The following is a 22302-nucleotide window of genomic DNA, read 5'->3' as shown; positions in this document are numbered from 1 at the left end:
GAGATTGTCGTTGTGAGTAGCATCCCCCAAATGAGTCAGCTTTGTTTGCTACTCGTTCCTTAGGAAAATGGTGAGCTCACCATGAGATACATATAACGCTGAAGGATCCCAATGACCTGTAATGAATAGTTGCTTCTTTTATGGTATATTTGTAGATGTGTACTAGCTTTTATGCCAAATTTTCTTGGCGTCGAAGATTGCTACGGTGTTGTTCTGCTAACGTAATATTTCTTTTCTACTTCAGTTTCATTTTAGGCTCGTTCTGATTTTTGCCGTCGCTTGTCTTCTAACAGCACAATTCTTTATTTCATTCCATTCTTGACGCGTTCTGAAACTCTCTTTTGCGTGATTGCTTGTGATTGAATATTACCTTTTAATTGAATATTACCTTGTTCTCACTGTGGTATATCTTCTATCTTTATATTTCTTTGTTCTTCACTTTTGTTTTGAGTAGTTTTAATTCTTGCTGCCTCTTATTTCCCAACCGTATGTGTCTTTGTTCTTCACTTTTGTTTTTGACTCGCTGTAATTGCTGCTGACAAAAGCGTTTAGACTGTATATACTTGTGCTTCATTTTCGTTCAACATTACTTTAATCATTTTTCAATGCCCTTTACCTTAGCTACTCGGATTGGTCTTGTCACATTTGATGGTCTAGGTGGTTCATTTGTCTTCTAGGCATTATGAAACTGTATAAACGCCTTTTTTCAAATGGATTAATTACACTTGGCATTTTATACTGAGCCATGTTCCTTTTCTAATGTTTCATGCGTCATAGATGTAATTCTTGCAATTCGATTTTGTTAAGTTCATTTTGTGGCGTTGAAACTGTAAGCTTATTGTGTTTATTCTGTCCTCTCTTTTTATGCTCTAAGTGGATTTAACCTGATAGAAAATAAAACTTCTTTTAACTGTTTCAAGTTTCTATTAAAAATCATAATTTTTAATTAGATACCATAAATATTTTTACAGTTTACACAATACCATTCGAGATTCAGAACTGATAACTGAGATATTGGTATTTATTTTGTCGTAGGTATCGTCGCATTTCAAATAAAAACTTGTAATTTTTGATGAAACACCTTAAATATTTTTGCAGTTTCCATAATTGCTTTAGAGATTCAGAACTGAGAACTAAAATAAAAAAAAACATCTATTAAAATAGAAATTTAAGATACTTTTAACTTCAATTCTGGTGATATGAAGTCATTGTAATACTGATGCATAATATATATATATATATATATATAAAAATAAGTTGTTTGTCTGTCTGTCGACTGACGTCATGTTTGTCGACTGACGTCATTATAAGGATTGAGCTGTATGTCGTCATGAAGTTGTTTGTCGTCTGACGTCATGTTTGTCGACTAACGAAACTACAGACCGGGACACCGGGACACAAATGACGTGTTATATCTGTTATAACGTAATAGAGGCAACAATCTTGACAGGGCCTTTTGAGGGTGAGGCTTTTCTTATTCCACGCATTCTCATGATTCCAATGGATCTGCCCTTTCAACCTAAAAGATTGCAATTCCCAATTTGATTAGCATATTTAGTTTTCAGTCCAGAACCACTAAAGCTATTATGTAAATATCAAAAATATTTATGTTGTCTGAGCAATAATTTTTAGTTTTTATTTCAAAATAGAAAATTACCTGACAATTTTAGAATTATATCTATCTATCTATATATATAAAAATAAGTTGTCTGTCTGTCTGTCTGTGGATCAGGTGACGTCATGTTTCTGTGTTGACTGACGTCATGAAATTAGTTGTCGTCATTTTTGCTTTGACGGTGACGTCATTCAAGATATTTAAGACATATGTTCACGTAGAAATCTATTAATGTTTAAGTTTACAATGACTGATGAACTTACCATGGCAAAAGCCGATGAAGATGCTCAAAGAGTCTATGCCAAAAAACTTGCTGCTGATAGAGAAAGTCAGAAAAGAAAGCGTGCCGAGGAACTACCAGAGCAACGCGAAAGCAGACTTGCTGCTAAAAGAGAAAGTGAAAAAAGAAGGCGTGCCGAGGAATCAAAAGAACAGCAAGGAAACAGGCTTGCGGCTAAAGAACGCAAAACCGCGCAGTTAGATGAAAATCCACCTGGACAGCGAGAGTCAAAACATATCAAAACTGAAAATGATAGCGATGATGATTGGGTTTGGGATTTTGACTTGGATAAGGTCATCAATGCCTACCAGATTTTAGTTAAAAAAACAAAGGTTCGGCGATATGTATTTCATAGTGACGCTGAAAAATAAACAACAAAAAGAAAACTGAAAAAAGAAAAAAGGTAAAAAACTAAAAACAAACTAAAAAGAAAAAACACTCAAAGAGAAATTACAGACCGGGACACAAATGACGACCGAGACAGAGGGAATATAAGTGACGACCGGGAACCTCAAAGAGAAATTACAGACTGGGACACCCGGACACAAATCACGACCGGGACACAGGGAATATAAATGACGACCGGGACACAGGGACACAACTACAACGGGGACGCCGGGGGCACAGGCGGGATATATAAATGACGACCGGGACACAGGGATTGTTCGAATAGAAATTACAGACCGGGACACCGGGACACAAATGACGACCGGGACACAGGGAATATAAATGACGACCGGGACACAGGGACACATCATTAGAATAATGAGGTATAGATCTGAATACGGATTGTTTTTCCCATGGACAATTATATGTTGCATGTTCAAGAGTCAGTAAACCTGACAATCTATTTATATGCACAGACAATGGGACAGCGAAAAATGTTGTATATTCGCACGTTTTACGTAGTTAAAAACATATATTTATATCTATCTCTATTCACAGGTGGGACACAGGGACACAACTACAATGGCGCGTAACTAATATGGCGCGTAACGACTTACGCGCGCGGGGGGGGGCTTGGGGGGCGCGAAGCGCCCCACCAACTAGGTGTTGGGGTGGCGCGAAGCGCCACCCCAACAGCTAGTCTATATATATAAAAATAAGTTGTCTGTCTGTGGATCAGGTGACGTCATGTTTCTGTGTCGACTGGCGTCATGAAGTTAGTTGTCGTCATTTTTGCTATGACGGTGACGTCATTAAAGATATTTAAGACATATATGTTCACGTAGAAATCTATTAATGTTTAAGTTTAAAATGACTGATGAACTTACAATGGCAAAAGCCGATGAAGATGCTCAAAGAGTCTATGCCAAAAAACTTGCTGCTGATAGAGAAAGTCAGAAAAGAAAGCGTGCCGAGGAATCAAAAGAACAGCAAGGAAACAGGCTTGAGGCTAAAGAACGCAAAACCGCGCAGTTAGATGAAGATCCACCTGGACAGCGAGAGTCAAAACATATCAAAACTGAAAATGATAGCGATGATGATTGGGTTTGGGATCTTGACTTGGATAAGGTCATCAATGCCTACCAGATTTTAGTTAAAAAAAACAAAGGTTCGGCGATGTGCATTTCATAGTGAAGCTGAAAAATAAAGAAGAAAAAGAAAACTGAAAAAAGAAAAAATGTAAAAAACTAAAAAATACTAAAAAGAAAAACACTCAAAGAGAAATTACAGACCGGGACACAAATGACGACCGGGACAGAGGGAATATAAATAACGACCGGGACACTCAAGGAGAAATTACAGACTGGGATACCAGGACACAAATGACGACCGGGACACAGGCAATATAAATGACGACCAGGACACAGGTATTTAAGAATATCGTTCAAAGACAAATTTTTAATTGTAAGAAGACCGTTGAAAGAGAAATTTCTAATTGTAAAATGACTGAAGAACCTACAATGGCAACACCCGAGGAAGCTGCTCAAAGAGTCTATGCCAAAAGACTTGCGGCTGATAGAGAAAGTGAGAAAAGAAAGCGTGCCGAGGAATCACAAGAACAGCATGAAAACAGGCTTGCGGCTGATAGAGAAAGTAAGAAAAGAAAGCGTGCCGAGGAATCACAAAAACAGAAAAAAAACAGACGACGGCAACAAAGGAAATGGTCGATTAGCAATCACCATCAACAAAGCTCAAGGGCAATCAATAGAATCATGAGGTATAGATCTGAATACGGATTGTTTTCCCATGGACCATTATGCGTTGCATGTTCAAGAGTCGGTAAACCTGACAATCTATTTATATGCACAGACGATGGGACAGCAAAGAATGTTGTATATTCGCAAGTTTTACGTAGTTAAAAACATATATATATATATATATATATATATATATATATATATATATATATATATATATATATATATATATATATATATATATATATATTCACAGGTGGGACATAGGGACACAACTACAATGGCGCGTAACTAATATGGCGCGTAACGATTTACGCGCGGGGGGGGGGGGGCGAAGCGCCACCCCAACACCTAGTCGGTGGGGGTGCTTCGCGCCCCCCAAGCCCCCCCCCCCCCCACGCACGTAAGTCGTTACGCGCCATATTAGTTATATATACCCCTGTGCCCCCGGCATCCCCCTTGTGGTTGTGTCCCTGTGTCCCGGTCGTCGCTTATATTCCCAGTATCCCGGTCGTAATTTGTGTCCCAGGGTCCCAGTCTGTAATTTCTCTGTGAGCATCCCGGCCGTCATTTATATTCCCTCTGTCCCGGTCGTCATTTGTGTCCCGGTGTTTTTCTTTTTGAGTTTTTAGTTTTTTTTAGTTTTTTTATTAGTTTTTAGTTGTTTTTTCTTTTCAGTTTTTTTTGTAGTTTTTACCTATTTTTAGTTTTTTTAGTTTTTTTCTTTTTTGGTTTTTACCTTTTTTTTTAGTTTTTTAGCTTTTTTAGTATTTTCTTTTTGATACTTTCTTCCATAGAAAAAGTTATTTCTTATGCCTCCTTTACACATTTCTTCTTATTCCCTTAATACCACCAGAAAATGCAACATAGTTTGGCATTTAACCAAGCTCCTCTATCTCGTTTCTTTAGGAAGCAGATTCGATTTTCAACCCTGGAAAAGCTGAGAAAGTAAAAATCAGAGGTAATTCTAAATCCTTACCTATAGTAAAGGCAAAAAGGCTCAAATGTTTTGTTTTTTTTCCCAGAGGCACTTCATATGGAAGGGATCGTCGTATAAAATTAAAAGGTGGCTCATTCGATTGGAAATCAAGAGCACTAGTGCCCTTTTGAGAATGACAGCGAAAGTGATCAGAGGGCAACTAGCCCCCCACGCCCCTTCTCCCCAAATAAACCTGAGAAAAATTTTGGGACAGCCATTTTGTTAAAATTTAGTTCAAACTGCAAATAATGAAAACTTGGAGGTCAACACAACCCTCCAGGGCCTGGGCAGGCGTTGTAAGTTAGACTCTGAGGGCATATATGGTTCTTATAGAAGGGATTCTTGTATAAACTTCATAGAGGGCTCTTGGAGATTGAAATTTCCACTTCACTTTTAAGGAGTCAAAAGATATCAAAGGGCAATTATCCTCCCTCCCACGCCATTTTTTCTCGAAACCCATCCGATAAAATTTTGAGATAGCCATTTTGTTAAAAATAGTTCAAACATCAGATAATAAAAACTCCGAGGTCAACAAAAACCTCCAGAGGCCCAATATATAAACCCCAGGTATTGTACATTATGTCCCAGGGGCATATAAGGTTTCTTATCTAAGGAGAGGTCGTATAAACTTCAGAGATGGCTCATTTGATTGGAAATTGGAAGTTCTTGGTACGTTTTTGAGTCAAATGGGATCGCACGGCATCTATCACCCACACCCTCTTTTCCCAAATGCATCAGATAAAAATTTTGAGATCGCCAGTTTGTTTTAAATGGTCAAAAGATCAGGTAACAAAACTTCAGGGTCAACATACCCTCCCTTCCACCAGAACCCGGGGCAAGGGTTTTAACTGATGCCCTGGGGGCATGTAAACTTTGTATGAAATATGTGGTCGCATTAACCTCGGAGGGGACTCAACTGGTCAAAGATTAAAAGTTCTAAATCCATTTTTAAGAGTGAAAAGTGATCCGATGGCAACTAGTCCCCCTTCCCCGCCAACCCCCTTTCCCCCAAATGCGTCTGATCGATTTATGTATTTAGCCACTCTGTTCAAAATAGACCAAAGACTATTAAACAAAGACTCAAGGTAAAACTGGGGGCAAAAAAGTAAATTATGCCTCTGTGGCGTATAAGGGACTTATGGAAGGGATGGTAGTATAAACTACGGAGTTAGCTCATTCAATTGTAAATCAGAATCTTAGTGCCCATTTCAAGAGTCAAAAGTGATCGTAGGGCAAGTAGCCCCCCCCAAGGCCCTTTTTTCCCAAATGCTTCTGATCAAATTTTGAGATTGCCATTTTGTTCAAAATATCTGAAAGATATAATAACAAACTCTGGGATCAACACAACCCCCTCGAGCCCGGGGGCAGTGCTATAAGTTTTGCCCGGGGGACAGATAAACTTTTATTTAAGGTGTGGTCGTATGAACATCAGATGTGGATCATTTGATTGGAAATTTAAATTTTTGTTTTTAGATTCATCAAAAGTGATTTGCGGGAATATATCCCCCCACCCTTTTCCCCCATACGCATCCGGTTAGAATTTTGGGATTGCCATTTTGTTTGAAATAGTCGGAGGATCAGATGATGAAACTTTGTGGTCAACATACCCCCCTCTCCCCCTCCCCGAGAGCCTGGGAAGTGTTACAACACAACTACAGAAGAGAGAATAATGAGGACTTTTTTCCTCAAGACAGTGAACCAACAAAACCTATTTGAATATTTCGGCCCTATATCTAAGGGCCGTCTTCAGCAAAGAAAATAGTAAACAATAAAATACTTACAATAAAAGTTTTGGGTTAAAAATCCATTCTTTTTTTAAAAAAATAGCCTTGGTATCATTACTTCTTAACGAAAACTTCAGTCAAGACTGTGTGATAAAAGCTAACATTTTACAAGCTAAAAAGGTTCATTCATTGAACTAACTGTATTTGAATGAACCTTTTTAGCTTGTAAAATGTTAGCTTTTATCACACAGTCTTGGCTGAGCTTTTCGTTTAGAACTAAAGATGACAAGGCTATTTAAAAAAAAGAATGGATTTTTAACCGAAAACTTTTATTGTAAGTGTTTTATTGTTTATTATTTTCTTTGGTGAAGACGGCCCTTAGATATAGGGCCGAAATATTCAAATAGGTTTTGTTGGTTCACTGTCTTGGAGAAAAAAAATTCCTCTTTATTCTCTCTTCTGTAGTTGTATTATGGAAAGGCAGTGTGGTCTTCGTCATTATTTAAGTGTTATAACTTATGTCCAGGGGGCATATAAGGTTTTTACGAAAAAAGGTGGCCGTTGAAGCTTCGAGGAGGACTCAAATGAATGAAATAAAATTGAAATTTCTAGTTCCCTTTCTGGAGTCAAGTGATACGATGGCAACTAGCCTCCCCTCAGAAAACTCAAGACAATAAGGCTCCAATTTCTTTTCCCCGGAGGCACCTCATATGGAAGGGATGGTCGTATAAAAATAACAATAATAATTTATTTGTAACCCACTGCAAAATATGATGTGAGAATATTGGAATAAAAAGAGAGAAAACAGAAATAAACATCAGAAAAGAAAACAACACAAGAAAAAGAAAACAACATATAAGTGCAAAAAAATCAACAGAATAAACGGATGAGGACAAAATTTCAAGCCAATAAGTACAACAAAATCAACAAGGAAAAAAGTCAACGTAACAAACGGATGAGCCCGTGATGCAGGGTAAGCTGTCGATATGCTTGTACCAATAACTTTTCATGAAGCTCCTGTAATTGTGCAGTTATATCGGGAGCTTTATATTTTCGGATTATTCTCCGATTTCTATACGATGGAGGTAGGTAAAGTAGGTATTTACAGTATTTATAGTAACATCTACGTAGTTTACATAAGTCATTCTTTTTCAGTAGAATGAAGATCCCAGAAAGATAAAGTACAGAGTGATCACAAAAAAACTGAATACAAAGAAACCTGAGCCTTTCGATTATACCTAGACCGGTTTGACACAATCTTAGATTATCCAAATCAGACTTTTTTACAAGCTTCAGATATTGCAGACTGTTGGAAAGACAAAATATTTTACAAATTGTTAAACCAAGCCATCAAAATTTTCAACAGAAGGAATGGATGTATTTTGAATTTTTAGAGGACTTTGTACTGTGTGGGACAGGGAAGATTTGCATTTACTGATAAGAATAATATCATATACGTTAGCAATATATGACATGTCCGTAAACCCCATAAAATACGTCCGAGAGATCTTGGCAATTATCCCAGCAATACACATCTTGAAAATATAAGGTGACAATACTCCGCCTAGACGTACACCACAATGGACTGCAATATTTTCTTGCATGAGAGTCCCATTTAGCTTTAAACGCAAGTGTGCATGACTGTACCAATATCTCAGAAAAAAGATAATAAAAATATTTACATCGTTTACAGAAAGAGAACATAAAGCTTGACTATAAACGAAACTACCGACCGCCTTAGAAATATCTAACGAACAAAAATGAACTTACTCATTTCGTTGAGAGGCTTGACGTAGAACACTCGCGAGTGCCCTGCAGGCATGTGCACAACTTATACCTTGCTTGAACTCAAACTGATTTTCTCCATAAAATGCGCTCTCATTAATTGACGAGAGTAAAATATATTCAAAAATCTTGCTTAGCCTACACGTGACTGTAATGGGGCGATAAGAAGAATAAGCAGAAGCATCCTTTCCGCGTTTCAATATTGATGTAACAGTTCCATAAACGAAACTATCAGGAACAATGGAAACACATTTGAAATAATAACTCCAAATGAAACATCAGTTCCTTGGAATCAGGTCGGATATTTTTAACAGAAATACCATCTATATCCCATGATTTTAATTTGAACCGCTTCACTGACTTAATGATAAGGTCATACGAAACAGGTAAGACATGCCGCTGTGACAGGTTACGACGTAAACAAATGTTTAGCAACTTACTATACACCAAATACACAGAATGATTTAACTTCGAGAAAATTTGAGAGTAGTGTGACAGCGATCGAGACGAAGAAACATTGCATTGAGTATTATATTTATCAAACTTGGAACTATCTGAAAGATTTTTCCAATATTTTAATTCTTAGGGAAATTTTTTCCACTAAGACGGGTCGTCAACAGGAACTAAAGAAGAAACTAGGCATGCACTTAATGCACAATGATCAATATTTGATGTAAACCCGGTGTGATGAACGTAAGTGTAACCTATATCATTTTTGACAACACGGTACGGGCTAAGGAAAATATCTAGAAATATTTCTGAACGTGGGAAAATTGCATTTAAATTAGTAATCATATCCCCCAAAACAACCCACTGAGATCGTTGGAACTAATGTCCTTAAGTAACTTCTCCAGCTGTGCTCAAGCTTTCGCATAAGTATTCAGGGATAAAACTGTAGTTTTGTTCCATGGCAAATAACAGTTTACAAGCACATTATTGCCTAGCCGGACAGCCAAAAAATGTCTGTCTGAAAAATACTATACCGGAGATAAATGGGACAGCTTTTTATTTACTATGCACGCAAGATCACCGGAGGGGCAACCACATGTACATCGAGCACTCACCACAAAATAAAAATGATTTTTGTTTTATTTTTGCTTTAAGAAACTAGCAGAAGAATAACATAGTAGATGCTCCTGCAAGCACACAATATCATTATTAGAAAGCAAATACTCAATTGAATCATCTTTATCCTTAGTTTTATTTATGTTATATGAAACTATGGAAACGACCAATTCATTCATTTAAAATTTTGGGGTTTTCTTTCTGCTGTGAACAATATCACATAGAATAGGGCACCTTGGGATATAAGAAACATGGGATCCATCACAGTTAGCGCATTTGGGCTGCATATGACACGGCGAATCACGTGTTGCCTCATGAGGACCAGCACATCGAGAGCATTTCGGAAAAGAACTGCCACACGCTGCCTATAGGTGGTTGGGTGAACGGCACTTGTGACAGGACTGTGGGAGATCGTGAAAAACAAATACTTGAAATGATCCATACTCAATCCGGATACCATCTTTCAAAGCAATGTCGAGTGATCTGGCATCCGTAAAGCAGAACTTTACAGAATTCGAGTTGCCAAGACGAGTTGTATCAGTGATCCCAGTGACCTCCTTAAACAAAGCAAGTTCGAAATCACTTTCAATGGCTTTAACTAAACCACAATACTTTTTGGCTTTCATTTTCACGATTGAAGAGGATAGGACAGACTGGGCCGAGATACGGAACTCCGCGGCAGCGGTTTTACCAATAAACACAATCATCTTGTCACCAACAGGTTTAACCGACAGAATCGATTCATGACTACAAACTTGTTCCAGAGCTTGTTTCCGTTTCGTAGGATTGCTCAGATCAGGCGGAACCTTGAAGATAATCACAGTGGCATGATTTTAATATTTACGAGATGAAAGGGGTGGTAAATTGGTTTCGTAAGACACCATTTTAGAAGACATAGCTTTTAACATCTGTTCATAGCTAGTCTAGAATATACTACCGCTGGTACATAGGGGACTTCAGCAGGTACACGAGTGACGTAGCAAGGAATATCCAAATCGTCATTATCACACTGACGTAGCAGATCGAGAATATTCTTGACATATTTGACGTCGTCTTAGCACCAATACGCTTTGTTGGCTGAACATCATGGTTAACTGTGTTCCAAAATTTCCCCTTGGCGGAAGAAATGACAGATCCGTCAAAAAAATCAACTGCATACTTATTTATCGTTTCATCTTCGATTCCAGATTCGAAATTAGTCTGTAGGAAATTTAGCACAGGCGAGTAAACCAGTTTCCTGCCACCCATCGAATGCATCCTATCACTGTCTGCAACAAACGTAATTCAATAAAAGTTCGTAATTCCAACTCTCGTTACTCAAAGTTTGATTGTAGTCTAAAAATAAGGTTAAAAGACTCATTTTTTCGAGGGGTGAAAAATCCAAGAAAATTGAATGTAGCTAATCTGAGAAAATTCGAAGTACGCTTTTCACATGATTTAAAACGGTAGATAGCCTATAGCTTGAGAGGTCCACAAAATAGGCTAAAAAGTCCTTTGGCCAGAAGAGGATATCCAATTTCGTCTACAAGCCCATTTCGTCACAGTCGAATCAGGTAATAATCACAAACAAATCAGGCATTCAGGTAGTAATTTTGTAGCTATTGAATATATTCAGTCTCTACTTGATTCAAAACATAATCCTTTTTTTCACCACTGGTAATATTTGGTAACTACTGAATAGATTCAGTCTTTAACTAATTCAGAATATAATCCTTTTTTAACATCCGGATAAAACTGAGATTAATCCTTTCCACAAAAATAAGTCGAAACAGGTCGAAGACTAAATGAAAATTAAGATTCATAGGTTCTCGTTTGATTGGAAATCAGAAGTTATGGTGCCAATTTTAGATGTCAATAGTTATTGGAGGAAAAGTACTCCCCACGCCCATTTTTCCCCAAATTGACTTGACTTTTTGACTTTTATTTACATAATAAACAAAAATATAAACTATTACAGACATAAATCACTACGCTAGGGAAAAATTTAAGTTTTGCTAACGTGTAGCGATTAACTACTTCGACATTCCTAGAGGCATCCTAAGTTAATAATAATAATAAAAATAAACCTACGTAAATGTTCTTAGACGCATCCTACACTAATTAAAATAATAATTAAGAGACAAAAAGAAAAACACAATCACCTTCTCTCAAACACCCCCAGGATAACAACCCTCGTCCACATCCAACTCCATCAACCCTAACTCCTTAAACGCGCCCCCTCCAGCCCTATAAACCACCCAACCCCCCCAAAACATAAAAAAAATAAAAAACTACTTCCCCCCACAAATACTCTTTTAATTTTTTTAAACTGTGGGAGGTGCTCAGCCTCCCTAACACTCACAGGAAGAAATTCTACACAGAAGGGCTAAGATACTTCAAAGTAAAACCAGATCTTACACTATTTTGAATATCCACAAATGCATCCGATACAAATTTAATCTTAGTTCTAGGATAAGATAACAAAAACTCTAGTTAGACACAAACCCCCAGGGCCCCCGGGCAGGCGTTGAAATTATGCCTTTGGGGCATATATAGTTTTTATGGATGGGCTGCTTGTATAAACTTCGGAAGGGGTTCATCTCATTGGAAATTGAAATTTCTTGTTCACTTTCTAAGGGTCAAAAGAGATCCGAGGTTAACAAGCCCCCTGCCCTTTCTTTCCCAAACCCTTACAATAACATTTTGAGACAGATATGGTATTGAAAATAGTTCAAACATTAGATAGCGAAAACTCCAGGGTCGATACAGCCCCCTAGACCCCAGTGGCAAGTGTTTCAAGTTATGCCCCTGTGGTATATAAGGTTTTTACATAAGGGATTGTCATATAAAGTTCAGAGGTGGCTCATTTGACTGGAAATTGAGTTACCTTTTTAAGACTTTAAATTGATCGGAGGGTGTCTACCACCCGCTCCTCTACATCCTCTTTTTCTTAAATGCATCCGATGGATTTGAGATAGCCATTTTCTTTGAAATAGTCCAACAATCAAATAAAAAAGACTTCGGAGTACCCCCCCTAAGAGTGTGGGGGAACTAAGGCCTGTAACTTATGCCCCGGGGTTACAATGTTTTAGTTCCCTTTTTAAGAGTCAAAAGTAATGTCCCTTCCTCCTCGCCAGCCCTCTTTTCCCCAAATGCGTCCGATCAAATTATTTATATAGCCCTTTTGTTCAAATTTACCGAAAATCATATAATAAAACTCCAGAGATAACACAGCTCCCCCTGCCCAGAACCTGGGGGCAAGTATTGCAAATCATGCTTCTGGGGCTTATAAGGTTTTTATGGAAATAATGGTAGTATAAACTTCAGAGGGGCGTCATTCGATTGTAAATCGGAGTTTCTGGTGCCCTTTTTAAGCATCAAAATGATCGGAGGGCTACAAAAATACATCTGATCGCAATTTTTATATAGATAGCAATTTTGTTTAAAATAGTTTAAAGATAAAATAAAAAGGCTCTGAGTTTGACACAACCCCCCAGAGCCAATGGGCAAATGTTTTAAGCTATGCATCGGGGGCATTTAAGATTGTTAGGTAAGGAGAGATCGTATAAACTTCAGAAATGGCTCATTTTGTTGGAGATTGAAAGCTTTATTTAGTTTTTTAAGAGGTCAAAATTCCACTGAGAGAATCTACCCCCTCCCCCCTTACACACACCCTCTTTTCCCTAGACGTATTCAGTCAAAATTTTGAGATAGCCGTTCTTTAAGCAGTTCAACAATCAGATAATAAGAAATTTGGGGTCAATATAATCCCCCCAAAAGTCCACGGGAAGGATTGTAAATTATGCCGGGAGGCATATAAGGTTCTTATGGAAGAGGTAAACTTTGAGGGGACTCAAATGATTATAAGTTTAAAGTTCTAGTTCCCTTTTTGAGTATCAAAAGTAATATGACGGAAACTAGCTCCCCACCCCCCATCAACCGTTTTTCCCCAAAATTCGTCCGACCAAAATGTTGAGATTTTCATTTTGTCCAAAATAGACGAAAGATCATATAGTAACAACTCTGGCGTTTGAACCCCCACCCCAAGAAACAAGAGGCATAAAAGGTTCTTATAGAAGGAATGATCGTGTTACTTCGTCGGAGTCATTATTACTTCACTCAATTGGAAATTGAAAGTTCTAGTTCCCTTTTTAAGAATCAAAAGGGACGGAAGGGCAACTAAAACTCCTGAATACTTTACCTCAAATCCATCCAATAGAATTTTTGAGAGAGCCCTTTTCTTAAAACAAGTCAAAATATTGGTTAACAAAAACTACAGGGTCGACACAACACCCCAGAGCACAGTGCCAAGTTATACATATATGCCCCGGGGGTATATAAAGATCAGAGGTAGCTCATTTTATTGGAAATTGAGCTAAGTTTTTGAGAGTCAAAGTGATCAAAGGGCATCTACATTCTCCCCTAGACCCTCTTTAACATAAATGCATCCCAAGGATTTGATATATCCATTTTCTTTGAAATAGTCCAATGATCAAATAACAAAAGCTTCAGGGTCAGCATCCCCACCCCCTAGATGGTGGGTAAACCAAGGTTTGTAACTTGTGTTCTGGGGTTCCCACCAACCTTCTTTTCCCCAAATGCCTCCAATCAGAATTCTGAGATTTTCATTTTGTCCAAAGTAGACCAAAGATCATATAGTAACAATTCCAGGATTTACATAGTCCCCCCCCCAGAACCTAGAGGCATATAAGGTATTTTTATGGAAGGAATGATCGCATAACTTCGTCGGAGGCTCACTCCATTGGAAATTGAAAGTTCTGGTCTTCTTTTTAAAAATCAAAAGGGACCGAAGGGCAACTAAACCTCCTGCCTTCTTTACATTAAATCCTTCCGATCGAATTTTCGAAATAATCATTTTGTTAAAATAAGTCAAAAGATTGGTCAACAAAACTCCAGTGTCAACACAAACCCTAGAGCCTCTGGGGCAAGCATTGCATATTATATCCTGGGGGCATATAAGGCTCTTATGTGGAGGTAGTTCAAAGATCTAATAAGCCAAACCCCCACCGCCACTCAAAAGACTTATGAACAATATTTTATTCCAAAACTCAAGTGAACTGACCCCTGGCCTTCTTCGCATGGCCCAACCCCTCCTCTCGCCCAAAAAACTTATTAAAGATATTTTATTCCGAATTTTGGCAATTCAACCCTGGCCCTAAGTGGCCCGAACCTCCTAAAAACAACTTATTAATAACATTTTATTCCAAGACTTATGGGAGTTGACACCTGATCTCCTTCCTTGCCCCTAAGCCCTTTCCTCTCCTAAAATTATAAATGATAAATCATGGGAACTTACCCCTGACCTCCCATTATGACTCAACCCCCTCCCCCCGCCCAAAGAAACTTATTAGCGATATTTTATTCCAAAAATCATGGGGGCAGACACATAATCTTCCCTTCAGGACCCGCCAACCAAAAAAAATTATTAGTGATAATCTATTCCGAAAATCTTGGGAATGCAGTTTAATTTTATTAGATTTTTCCAAAACTTCTCCACTACAAACCAGAGTATAGGTCTGTCCGTTTCCCTAACGGTAAAAGCATAAGGCCTAATGCAAAACTGATGCTTTACTAAAAAGAATTAAATTGCAAGTATTCTCTTTGTGCCTATTACAACATTGATAATAAAATGAAAATTGCAATGAAACCTGACCAGGATTTACAAATAGCCCCTGCGGCTTTCACAATTCCCCAAGTTCTTAAGATTTCCTCGAAAATCTTCCAGAAACGGTTCCGCAAAACCGCTTGGGCCTAGAAGCCTCAACGCTTTAAATTCAGCCCTGGATTAAACCAAATCCTGAGTCTGGGAGCTTTCAGCAAGTAATATCATTATATATCAAATATTTAGTTTAATTGTATTAGTACTTACCAAAAATTTTGGAATAAAAGTTATTTTTAAGTAGGGAATTTTGAAAAACTTGAAACTCTGGTAATCAAAAACAAATCAAAATTAATTTTTAAAAAAATATCCGAAAAAGAAGTTTTCTAAAAAAAAAAAAGTAGAGGCCATATTAAACATAAGATCAGCAGAAATAGAAACCTACATTAACTCAAACTCTAAAATACCAGAAATTACTACTAAAGAATGAATGAAGCACAAAACGAACAGAAATTAAATCAATAATCATAGCAAAAAAGATACAACAGATGCTGCTACAAATGAAAAAATAAAGCATAAAACGAGTAAACCTGAAGTTTAATATGCAAATCAAGCTTAAAACGAACAAAAATACTTTGCTATTGAAGTATAAATGGTACCCAAAAGGAACAGAAATCAAATAAACAACCATAGAAAACAGATATATAATAGGTACTCAATAAATGAGTGAATAAATCTTAAAGCAAGTGAAACTTAAATTGAATATGTAAATCAGCTTGGAGCGAACAAAATTCTCTTCAAACAAGAGTTTGGGTTTTGCCTCCTTCTCTCACTGGAACAGTCTAAGACCTACTGCATGATTGGCACTTTACTGCAAACGAATTATATTACAAATATTTTCTTTTGAAGTTATTACGACATTGAAAATAACCATAAAATTACAGTAAAATTAAATTTTGAACTGATGAGCTTTCAGCAATTAATATCATTATTTATCGAAAATTCATTTTATTTTATTAGTTCTTCCTAAGACTGTTCAAGACAAATAGAGCTTCTCTACAAACAAGAGATTGGATACTGCCCCCTTCCCTAACTGTAAAAGTCTAAAGCCTAGTACGTCATTGGTGCTCTATTGAAATAGAACTATGTTAGAAACATTTTCTTTTCCATTTATTGCAGCGTGGAAAATGAAGATAAAATTACAGTGAAATAAAATCTTGAACAGATGATCTTTAAGAAACTAATAGTATTATATATCAAACATTCAGTTTGATTTTATTTGTAATTTACAAGACTGTTCAAAACACATTTAGTTTTCAGTAAAGCGCCAATGAAGCTGTAGGTTTTAGACTTATACAGTGAGAGAAGGAGGCAAGCCCAAACTCTTGTTTGCAGACATTTTTGTTCGTTTCAAGCTTGATTTGCTCATTCAGCTTAATTTTTACTCCTTCTAAGTTTTGTTTATTCATTTACATTTGTACCTATTTATGTCTTTTTGCTATGGTTGTTTATTTTATTTCTGCTCGTTTTGGGTTTTGTTTATTCTTTAATAGTAATTTCTGGTCTTTTTGAGTTTGAGTTATTGGAGGTATCTATTTCTTCTGATCTTACGTTTAATATGGTTTTAACTTTTCTTTAAAAAACTTTTTTTAAGAAAGTTTTTTTAATTAATTACATATAAAGGAATGTTCTTACTTTTGGTATTTGTTTTCTTGGGTGTCTTCAAAACTGTAATTTGAAGATGCTTAGAATTGATTGACTATTTAACGTAAAAGGGAACTAATAAGTTTTTATACAGTCTAGTGCTTTTGAAAAAGAAAATTATTTTTATGTTCTATCATTGTAAAACTTATTAATGCTACCACTACAAATTTGTCACACTGTCCTAATACAGAGAGAGTTTCTTCTTTGATGCTGATCTGTTCAGTCTGTTCTGTCACAGTTCTTCTTTGATGCTGATCTGTCTGACGAACTAGCTTTGGTCACCTCACATGAGACTTCAAATATTTAGGTCGTTCTTTTTAGTTTAGACTCAATTTGCTCTGGAGTTGGCCAAACTCTCTCTTAGCGTTCACACTACATTTCTCCATCCTTGGGCTTTACACAAAATTAAATAAAAAAAATTTTTTAACTGTAAGTAAGGAGCGACATTAAAACTTAAAACGAACAGAAATTACTTCATATATGAAAGGGGCTGGTCCCACATCAATGCCCCGCTCTTTACGCTAAAGCTTAAATTTTGTCCCAATTCATTAAGAATGATTAGAATAAATGGTTGAAATTACTAAAAATACTCTAGCGCAAAGAGCGAAGTATTAGGAGGAGGTGAGCCCCTCATATGCGTAATAATTTCTGTTCGTTTTAAGTTCTAATGCTGCTCCTTACTTCCAGTTGAAAAAAACTTTTTCATATTTATTTTTTCGTTGTGTTTTTTAAATAATGCCAGAAAGTCCTGCGCTCCCTTCATGGAAATTTTCATCCCCATGACAAATTCCTCGATGGGAAGTTCCCCAAGCATATCCCCCTCTTCTCAACCCCTCCCCCAACCAAAAAATCTCCTTGAAAACGTCTGTACACTTCCCAATAACCATTACTATATGTAAGCACTGGTCAAAGTTGGTAACTTGTAGCCCCTTCCACGGGGACTTTGGGGGGGAGTAAGTCGTCCTCAAAGACTTGTTTATAAGGTTTTCGACTACGCTGAATAAAATGACTATCTCATAATTTTGATCCGTTGACTTTGGGAAAATATTTAGCGTGGGAGGGGGCCTAGGTGCCCTCCAATTTTTTTTGTAACTTAAAAAGGGGACTAGAACTTTTCATTTCCGTTAGAATGAGCCCTCTCGTAACATTCTAGGACCACTGGATCGATACGATCACCCCTGGGGAAAAAAACAACAAACAAACAAACAAATAAACACGCATCCGTGATCTGCCTTCTGGCAAAAAATACAAAATTCCACATCTTTTGTAGATGAAACTTCTTGGGGCTTTTAATGCTGCTCCTTACTAGGAGCTTGAAACTTCTACAATAGGGTTCTCTGATACGCTGAATCTGATAGTGTGATTTTCGCTAAGATTCTATTACTTTTGGGGGTGTTTCCCCCTATTTTCTAAAATAAGGCAAATTTTCTCAGGCTCGTAACTTTTGATGAGTAAGACTAAACTTGGTGAACTTATATTTAAAATCAGCATTAAAATGCGATTCTTTTGATGTAGCTATTAGTATCAAAATTCCATTTTGTAGAGTTTTGGTTACTATCGAGCCGAGTCGCTTCTTATTACAGTTCGTTACCACGAACTGTTTGATAAAAGCCATCCGTTTGTGAACTGAGTGGAATAGAAACTGAATAATTATGAGCAAAACCACATTCCCTGAAAAATATTTGGGTTTACACCCCTCTCCCCCAGCCATAACTTGTAGCACCTCTGCCACAACTGTTACTGCTCACACTAAAAGGTACTTATTTTCCAACTTGGTTTTCTCACTTAATAAATATATATGCTTGAAAGATACTTACAGTCTTAAAGAAACAAAGTTTAAAAAACCCTCCGTTGTTACATTCGCCAGCGAACTAACTAAAAAGCATTACGTTTCCTAATGCATAGAGAAAAGCTTTTGAATTCCATTTTCCGGAACTCCTTGCGCTGGGCTTCTTCTGAAAGACGATTATTGCTTTTAAATTAAGGAACCCTGTCGGTTTTACATTTTGAATAATTTGGTCTGTTTGCTTAAAAAGCGCAGGAAGAAAGCATACTGGAGGAAAACAAATAATAAATGATCACATCGAATAACATGTATTTGTATTTAGTTTTTAATTGAAAACTTTGAAAAAATTATTCATTTTTATAATTAAATTTTTAAAGAATGACATATAATCCGTTCATTCTCTGAAGCAGTAAAATTAGAGAAATATGTCAATAAAAATCGGTCCTAAACAGCCCTTTTAACATTTCGCAAATTGAATGAAACATATCCGAGGAAAATTTATTCAAGGACTCCTTTTTGTACCGAACAATTTGGAAATTTCATGAAGATAATATGTAGATAGTAATTATGGCTCTTTATTTTTCTTTAAAAAACTTCTCCTTTCTTTTTTTAACAATTCTTATTTATCTTCAATGGACATCGTAATATTTTCGAAGGAAATGTTTTCAAATTTGTTTTTTCAGTTTCTCTCCATAAGAGTCAAAACGTTGGATTGTAATTTCATTTGTATGTAGAATAGCAAGCTTTTAAAGTTTTCAATCAACATGGATTTTTGTCACACATTATCAATAATAGCTTTAACAATAGAATTTTGGTGAAAGAAAGAGGAGTACTAGTTTCCATAGGAACTGAAAATCTATTTAGTTCTTGACATTCTACAGGACTGATGTCGTAATAAGTACGAAAAAAAATATTTGCACTATAATTCGTCTTCAGTGAAGTGCCAATGATGCAGTAGGTTTTAGAATTTTACAGTGAGAGAAGGAGGCAGAACCCAAACTCTTGTTTTTAGAGATTTCGGTTCGTTTCAAGCTTGATTAGCGTATTCAATTTTAGTTTCACCCGCTTTAAGCTTTATTTACTCATTTATATGGGTACCTATCGTATGTTTGGTGGCAGTCACCCCCCCATAATTTTAAGAAAAATCATCATATACCACATGGACCTTGAATCTCCAAATTGGGACCTCTCTTGCCCCCACTCCCCCAAAAAAATAAATACTGGAGCTACGTCCCTGACATCCAGAGGTAGGCCTATAGCTTACTGAATAAAACAAAATATTTTGAAGATTTATTGTATTCATATGGGGTGCTTGAAACGCGACCATTTTTTTTTTCTTCAGATCGGCTTAGAATTAAAATGAATAATTATTCAAATCATGAATGAACAGAAATTATGAAAAGGGATTGGGCTCCCCTATCAAACTCTATAACTACCAAGCGTAATTTAATCATGTTGAATATTTTTTCTCCATTATATTGTTACTAATAGCTTTTTGATTGTACATTGGAGAAAATAATTAAAAAAGAAGAAAAGAGAACTCAAAATGAGACTTATTCTAAAACAGTATTAAAAAAAATTAATTGTCAGACATTTAATATTAACAAACTTAATTATTCCTAGACGCTTGATAAGGGCTTTGATTTTTTTTCCGCTTCCAGTGAAACAGAATATTTTTTTCCTTAGGGGGGGGGATATATTTTTGCTTTCAATAAAGTTATTTAATTTACTCTTCGTTCTTATTGAAGAAACCAATATTTTTATTTATTCTTGGATGAAACGTAAACATCAAAGGTTTTAACTTTAAAGCTTTAGTTTTACTAGGTAAAATAAGCGTGTAAATGCAATAATTGACTATTTCAAATGACGCATTAGGTCATATCATTGCTTTTTGTTTCACTTACCGTGCTAGTGTTAAATTTAAAACACTGAACTGATAGTAACGAATGATTTGTTATGCCTGTGCTCTGACAAAAGGAAGTTTAAAAAAATGCTACTGCAATCCCGTATTTCATGTGTGCAGAAATACTTTTACAATACAACTATTTTATTTTATTGAAAGCAAATATGAAAGAAATCTATATTTTTCCCAAGCATAATAAGAAATTCCCAAAAAATACAAATAGTTAATCCATAAATTTTCAGGAGGTATCTCTAAAAATCCACTGTTGCACACTTTTTATATTCTAGATTCAGAACACTGCTTGTTCCAGGTAAAAAAAAAAATCAAAATTAAAATGAACTGTGAACAGACAGGCACTATAAAATAATTGCCTGAATTCAAAACCGTAGCCTCCCCCACCCCCGGAAAATATTTTCACACTCATAAAAACGTAACAAAAATATATATAAACAAATATATAAACAATTTATATAAGCACAATTTTCAATGCATTATTTAAATTTTTGTAGCAATCTTCCCCCCTAACCCCCTCCCCATCAGAACAAAAGTCCTAAGTACGGCCATACCGGGATTTGATTTTTAGAAGAAGTATGTTCATAATACTTGAGAATATGAATATACTTCTTATGGCCTTTATATAACAAAAGTAAATACTTTTGCAGAGTTTTCAGGTTCTATGGGAGATATATATATATATATATATATATATATATATATATATATATATATATATATATATATATATAATATATATCATGGAAACTGTGGTTCGATTCCTGGCCGTGGCAAGGGAGATATAACTACGTTGTGATGAAGAAGTGGATAAAGCCGCACTTTCTAATCCAAGGTTTGAAAGTTTAATCCTACATGGTTGGTGCTTGAAATATGGTCTATTTCTATTATATATATACATATATATATATATATATATATATATATATATATATATATATATATATATATATATATATACATATATATATCGTCTAGCCCACTGTCATAGCTGATGAAACTTTTTAAATGGAAAGCAATTATAGATTTTCACCATCAAAATATACACGTATAACCCTTTTTCAACTTTAATAAAAAAAATCCATATGTTTCTGCAAGACAAGCTTGATTTTACTCTTTATTAAAGTTCTCTTAAATTGATTTCACTTCACTTATTTTTCACTTAGATGCAGTAGCTTATATTGGAACTTGTTCCCAAGGAAGGATCAACAGGCGTCGATATCATGGAAAAATAAAGTTCTAAAATGAAATCATATTGACTTTGCCTGGAAAGTTTGTTTCGACATATTGGAAAAAGTTTTAAGATTATGCTGAAAAAGAAGAGCTTTAAACTACTTTGCATAGTCATAGGCAATAATCTGTATGCATTAAACAACTTTTCCAAGCAAATGCAAAAACTACCATGTTAATATGTTGTTGTTTTTTTGCAGAAAATCAAAAGAAACTTAGACTAAGGTCTCAGGGGCTTACTGATACTGATCAAAAATATTAATTATGTGAAAAACACTCGGAAGTTAAATAAGAAATAAAAAAGGCAGAGATTAAAAAAAATATGGCTATTATAGTATCCTGGCTTTGACTGGGGGATTTAGCATAATTTTTATTCGTTTTTGGCTTAAGCTATCTATTGATATGGATTTATCGTATTTTTATGCTTGAAAAATAAGTTGACTTTATTTCTAATCATTTTTGGTTTAATGCGGCTC

The 22302-nt window shown here is 35.9% G+C and overlaps 1 protein-coding gene across 1 annotated transcript in view; it reads right to left on the bottom strand.

The window, feature by feature from the left end:
- Window positions 1-18838, bottom strand: part of LOC136040867 (proton-associated sugar transporter A-like) — a 134325-nt gene extending 115487 nt beyond the window's left edge. The window contains exon 1 of the mRNA XM_065725253.1: window positions 18713-18838. The gene's annotated coding sequence lies outside the window, so the exon portion shown is untranslated. The remainder of the gene's footprint in view (window positions 1-18712) is intronic.
- Between the last annotated feature and the right edge of the window lie 3464 nt (window positions 18839-22302).

Source organism: Artemia franciscana, chromosome 21 (assembly GCF_032884065.1).
Source record: "Artemia franciscana chromosome 21, ASM3288406v1, whole genome shotgun sequence".
Classification (NCBI taxonomy): Eukaryota; Metazoa; Arthropoda; class Branchiopoda; order Anostraca; family Artemiidae; genus Artemia; species Artemia franciscana.
This window is presented reverse-complemented; position numbering and strand designations above follow the sequence as displayed.